The sequence below is a fragment of the Lactuca saligna genome, chromosome 5 (genome assembly GCF_052625555.1).
Source record: "Lactuca saligna cultivar CGN05327 chromosome 5, ASM5262555v1, whole genome shotgun sequence".
NCBI classification, from domain to species: Eukaryota; Viridiplantae; Streptophyta; class Magnoliopsida; order Asterales; family Asteraceae; genus Lactuca; species Lactuca saligna.
In genome coordinates this window covers 233,502,432-233,508,153 of record NC_136421.1, presented here as the reverse complement: position 1 = coordinate 233,508,153, position 5,722 = coordinate 233,502,432, and positions in this window count along the sequence as shown.

Here is a 5,722-nt window from a genome sequence, read left to right as displayed (position 1 = left end):
ATTTTCTAGGAACAAACAAACAAGAACAAAAACATTTCATTGTATACAAACATTGTCATTAAATAATTATGAAACTCACTAGCTTAAATGTTGATCTACTCTTTCAAAACTACTTGTATGTCCCAGGGATTCAGTAATTACAGGTAACAAACAGGTTTTGGAGAAGGGACGCTGCGACGCCAGTTTAATTTCATATTTTGACATCATATTGTAATTGGTTTTGAACATATACTCTTTTAAACAATGTAAACTTTCAATTATATATATGATGGTTGTATTACTTTCTTTACTATGTATTCATTTGTTACGTTACCACATGAAGTCATCCGCCTCCGAACGTTTCCGTTGTTCCGGTTTGGGGGTGTGATAGTAGTTAACCACAGTTAACATGTACTAGTGGTGTTCAAATATCATAGACTTCTAACTAGGGTTGGTTACGAGATTTTGGGGGCTCCGCGTATATAAAAAAACCATAAAACTTGAAAAATCTAAAAAAAGGAAAGAAAAAACAGTTATAATCTTCGTTTCCTAGTGCAAACTATATAAATTATAAGTTTCATTTAAAATAATATACAAAAAAATGTTTATAGTTACAACAACTATCCTTATACGTGAAAACATCCATCTTCTAACGACCAAATTTTCACGTCCAAAAATTTCATTTTTAAAACATTACTTTAGAAAACGTTAATAAATAAAAACATTGTTTGATCAAACTACATCACAACATAAACCATGTTCAAAAGTCAAGTCATACAACCAATCGAAACATCAGAGTATAAATCCCAGAGAAATCTAACAAATGCGGAAACAAATGTGTGTGCATGATGTGCCGCTACCGTGCCAGCTCCTTCCCCTTCGATGAAGAGGTACCTGAAACCAAAACTGTAAACTGTAAGCACAAAGCTTACTGAGTTCCCCCATCGTACCACATACCATACAATACATATCATACATACTGCCAGGCTATTCCGGGGTGCCTGACTACCCGGTACGGCCATTCTGGGGTGCCGACTACCCGTGCGGCCATTCTGGGGTGCCGTCCTACCGTGTCAAGCCATTCTGGGGTGCTGACCTACCCATGTCGAGCTATTCTGGGGTGCTGACTACCCTTCGGTCCTAACAACCGAATCTCAGGGACTATTTCACCCCCTACTACTACCATCACATATATCATAACACAAACGTAATATCAGACATATCTGGGGTGTCTGACTACCCTTCGGTCCTAACAACGGAACTCTACTACTATCACATAGTACATATCATGCCAACATATAACATATCAGGTAGTAGCAAACCTAGATGATATCACAAAGACAATCATCTAACATACAACTCCTACTGGTGGGCCGGCATTGTGGCCTTAGACCCATCGCTACTGGAAGGTAACTCACCTCGGAGTAGCTGCTGACCTTCGTGGGAATAGTCTGACTGCTGCTGCCGCTACTCCAGAAATCCTCCGGCTGTAATTCCCACCAAACACTTAGTTAAAAACTGCTAACCGACCTTTGGGTAAAATGACCATTTTACCCCTGATCATGCCCTAAGTCAAAGTCAGAGTCAACTTCCAATTGACCCGACTCGCCGAGTTGGCTCGCCAACTCGCCGAGTCCATGTCCAAACGACTGACCTGAATTCTGTTTCTACTCGTCGATTTAGGCGTCGACACGACAAGTTATCCTTCCAAACCGATGTTCAAGTCCTTCATCCTACTCGCCAAGTTGTATGAACAACTCGCTGAGTTCATCTTCATCCGATGAACAAATTATACTGTGACTCGCCGAGTTGTATGAACAACTCGCCGAGTCTGATCTTGATCTAAGGAGATTGCCTTGAACTCGCCGAGTCTGGGCATCGACTCGTCGAGTTCCATTATGGGTGAGTTTTGGCTTCCAACTCACCGAGTACACCCTGGACTCACCACACATCTCGACATAGCTAAAAGGGGACAAACTCGGAGACTCGCGACAAGACTCGCCGAGTCCGATGAGCGACTCGCCGGTTCTGTTTCATGCAAGAGCCAAAAACGTGATTTTGCTCGAATCCAGTCCATGCCATTCGTAGATCTGGGCTCCTAGAGCAAAAATAACACGTAAAGTTTCCAACTTTACGTGTAAATATCCATCTATGGGGTTTTTAGGGTTCAAAATGCACCAAAAGAGTAGAAGACAATGGGGCCATAAGCATGAAGACGAGGGGGAAAACGAGCCATACCTTAGTGAACACTCTGAAATAGCTCACAAGTGCTTGACCTCCTCTTCTTCTTCTTGATCTCCTTTCCTACTCATTCCAATCTTTAAGAGGACACACCAAATGGCTTCAAATCCACAAAACAAGGCTTAGAACGAGGTGTATGGCTCTGAGGGTGAATGGGGGCTGGCTTAGGGGCGGAAAGGGGGATTAAATAGGGTGCAAACCCCTGAAACTTAGGGTTTCATCCAACAGCGGTGACTCGCCGAGTCGCCAACTTAAACGTGTCCCGGGTCCCGTCCCTACTCGGCGAGTCAGACCTATAACTCGCCGAGTACAAGGCTTAAAATAGAAAATACTCAAATAAGATTTACATACCAGGAACCAGGTGCTACAAATCTCCCCCACTTATTTTAGACTTCGTCCTCGAAGTCTGCTGCTCGATCCTGGAACAGCTCGGGGTAATTCTCGATCATTTCATCCACCGGCTCCCAAGTCCACTCCGAACCCTTGCGGTGCTGCCATTGCACCTTCACTAGCTCCACCCTTTTGTTCCTCAAATCCTTTGACTTCCTGTTGAGGATTGCAACTGGGCGCTCAATGTAATTCAGGCTGTCGTCAACCTGAATATCCTCCAACGACACTACTGCTGAATCATCCACTAAGCACTTTCGCAGCTAAGAGACATGGAAAGTGTTGTGGATCTGGGTGAGCTCGACCGGCAGATCCAATCTATACGCCATCTTGCCCACCCGGGCTACAACCCTGAACGGTCCGATAAATCTCGGGCCCAACTTGCCCCGCTTCCTGAATTGAATGACGCCTTTCCAAGGCGACACCTTCAGGAGAACCATATCCCCGACTTGGAACTCCAAGTCGGATCGACGCTTGTCGGTGTAACTTTTCTGCCGACTCTGAGCAGTCTGAAGCCTACTCCGAACCTGCTGGATCCTCTCGGTCGTCTCGAGCACCACCTCGGTGCTCCCCATGACCCTCTAGCCAACTTCACCCCAGCATATCGGGGTCCTGCACCTCCGTCCGTTCAACATCTCGAATGGGGGATAGTCAATACTCGCGTGGTAGCTGTTGTTGTATGAGAACTTAGCCAAGCGAAGATAGGTATCCCAGCAACCACCGAAATCTAACACACATGGCCGTAACATATCCTCCAAAGTCTGGATGGTCCGCTCGCTCTGACCATCCGTCTGCGGGTGAAAGGCGGTGCTAAAATGCAAACGAGTGCCCAACTCATCTTGAAACTTCTTCCAAAATCTGGAAGTAAATCGCACATCTCGGTCTGATATCACTGACACTGGCACCCCGTGCCACGCTACTATCTCCCTGATGTAGATATCGGCCGAGATGCTCTCTTGGATTGGAATAAAATGGGCGCTCTTGGTCAATCGATCCACGATGACCCAAAGCGAATCTACTCCGCATGCAGTTCTGGGAAGCTTTGTGATAAAATCCATCGTGATGTCTTCCCATTTCCACAACGGGATGTCCAACGGCTGCATCTTCCCATGCGGTCTCTGATGTTCGGCCTTGACCTTCCTGCAGGTCAAGCACCGCTCAACGTATCATGCCACATCCCGCTTCATGCAGGGCCACCAATAACCTAATTGAAGATCCCTATACATCTTCGTCGCCACAGGATGGATAGAGAATCGGGACTTGTGCGCCCCCTCCATCAAAATCTGGCGCACGCCTCCGTGATACGGCACCCACACCCTACGGTGTAGTGTTAATAGTCCTCGGCTATCATAATCGAAGGAGGAAACCTGACCCACCACACGCTAGCTCTTCCGATGTTCCTCCTTGATAGCCTCCTTTTGAGCCTTCCGAATCTGCTCCAACAGGGGAGTCACTATAGTCATCCTCAAGCAAACATCCCTGATCGGCACCGCCTTGCGGCTAAGCGCATCGGCCACCACGTTGGCCTTTCCCGGGTGGTAAAGGATCTCACAATCATAATCCTTCACCACGTCCAACCACCGATGCTGCCTCATGTTCAGATTCGGCTGATCCATGAGGTACCTCAAACTCTTGTGGTCCGTGTAAATGGTACACCGAACCCCGTAGAGGTAATGCTGCCAAATATTGAGGGCGAAAACCACCGCCCACAACTCCAAATCATGCTCGAGTAGTTCACCTCGTGAGGCTTGAGCTGCCTCGAAGCGTAGGCAATGACATGCCCCCTCTGCATCAATACCGCGCCCAACCTTGAAATAGACGCATCACAAAAACCACAAAATCCTCTACGCCCTCTGGCAGGGCTAAGATCGGCGCCTCGCCCAATCTCTGTCTCAATGACTCAAACGTTGCTTGTTGCTCGGGTCCCCACCGAAAGACCACGACTTTCTTCGTCAACCGTGTCAGGGGTACATCTATCTTGGAGAAATCCTGAATGAACCTCCGATAATAGCCTGCCAATCCTAGGAAACTCCGAATCTCAGATGGAGACTTCGGAACCTCCCATCTCATCACGACCTCGACCTTGGCCGGATCGACCAGAATCCCGTTCTGGTTGACAAGGTGTCCGAGAAATTGCACCTCGCGCAACCAAAACTCACACTTGGAGAACTTGGCATACAAGCTCTCCATCCTCAGGGTCTCTAATACCTCTCTCAGATGCTCCTCATACTCTTCCTGCATCTTGGAATAAACCAAGATGTCATCGATAAAGACTATCACAGATCGATCCAACATCGGTCTGCATACGCGGTTCATGAGGTCCATGAACGCGGCAAGAGCATTGGTGAGCCCAAACGGCATCACCACGAACTCATAGTGGCCATAGCGCGTCCGAAACACGGTCTTCTGCGTATCCTCCTCCCTAACCCTCATCTGATGATAACCCGAACGCAAATCAATCTTGGAGAACCAAGATGCTCCCTGAAGCTGATCAAGAGATCATCAATCCTCGGGAGTGGGTAACGGTTCTTCACCGTTACCTTATTCAACTCCCGATAATCTATACACATCCGGTACGACCCGTCCTTCTTCTTCACAAACTCCTGCATCTCGGGAGGAGCCAGCCGATATGGTGCCTTGGCTATCGGAGCCGCACCAGGAACGAGGTCAATCCTGAACTCCACTTGTCGCTCAGGAGGCATCCCAGGAAGCTCCTCTGGGAAAACATCTGCGAAATCTCGCACCACTGGAACCTCGCTCACTGACGTCTTACCCACCTCCCGGGTATCCATCACGTCCGCAACATAACCTGCGCATCCCTGCTGAAGGTATCGTCTAGCCCTCGCTGCTGAACAGACTGAGGGTCCACACTGTGGCCTCTCGCCATGAATCACTAACTCTCTCCCACCTAGGGTCCAGACTCGCACTAGCTACTGTGTGCAATCTATCACTGCCCCATTAGGGCTCAACCAATCCATGCCTATAATCACCTTGTTCCCTCGCAACGGAATGGGAACCAAATCTACCAAGTAGCGCTCCTCGAACAAATGCAAGACGCAATCCCGAAACACCATCGATGCTTGAACCGATCGATCATCAGCAATTTCTACCTCCA